This window comes from Nannospalax galili, unplaced genomic scaffold (genome assembly GCF_000622305.1).
Source record: "Nannospalax galili isolate Female #2095 unplaced genomic scaffold, S.galili_v1.0 Scaffold27192, whole genome shotgun sequence".
Taxonomy (NCBI): domain Eukaryota; kingdom Metazoa; phylum Chordata; class Mammalia; order Rodentia; family Spalacidae; genus Nannospalax; species Nannospalax galili.
Window position 1 is genome coordinate 1 of NW_008331277.1, and position 867 is coordinate 867.

The following is an 867-nucleotide window of genomic DNA, read 5'->3' on the forward strand; positions in this document are numbered from 1 at the left end:
TTTGTTGTGTTTGGGGTTTGGTTTTTGTGTGCATTTTGTTGGGTTTTTTTTTGTCTTGTTTTGTTTTTCTTTTAAAGGCAGGGTTTTACTTTGTAGCCCTGGCTGACCTCTAACTCAACAGATCTGTATCCTTAGTGTTGGGATTAAAGGTGCACACCACCATGCCCCCAGCCCATGGTCTCACTGGGTTAAATATCTTTTTTGGAGACTTTATGAGATCATTAAAAAAGCAGTAACATGGGCCTGCAGAGATGGCTCAGTGGTTAAGAGCACTCACGGACCACTTTTGCAGAGGACCCAGAGATTCTAAAAAACGGTGGCTAACAGCTGTCTGTAACTCCAATTCCAGGGGATCTGATGCTCTCTTCTGGCTACTAAGGGCATTGCATGCACAGGTGCACTTATACTCAAAACATTCATACACTTAAAATTTTTTAAATAGTAAAATAGGTGGGGTTCACTGGGACAGGTATGCTGTGCAGTGCTGGCTGGGATGAGTGTCCAGGTCCATGTGGCGGTGCCATGGCCTTATGTTTTACAAGCTGTGAATCATGTGGAGCCTCAAGTAAAACAAGTTTTTAAAGTCTACCAAAATCTGCTGTCAGTGGTGGCTACTACAGAGGTGGATTTGAACCCAAAATGATAAAACGGGAGGCAGCATTAATACTAAGTGTGAGTCCCACTGCCAATAAAGGGAAGATAGTGATGCTCATCAACAAATAATGCTCTTAAATCATCTGGACAAAGAAAGGGTCTCCTTACATAGCAGTCAAAATCAGTGAAGCTAAAGATTTACTAGAAGGTTAAGCTAAAAAATTAACTAAACGTATGGTGAATTTTAAGTTCGTATTAGACTATATATGAATA

At 40.8% G+C, this 867-nt stretch overlaps 1 pseudogene; it reads left to right on the plus strand.

Moving 5' to 3' along the window:
• The first annotated feature begins 165 nt into the window (after window positions 1-165).
• Window positions 166-826, plus strand: LOC103726180 (annotated as a pseudogene).
• The last annotated feature ends 41 nt before the right edge of the window (window positions 827-867 follow it).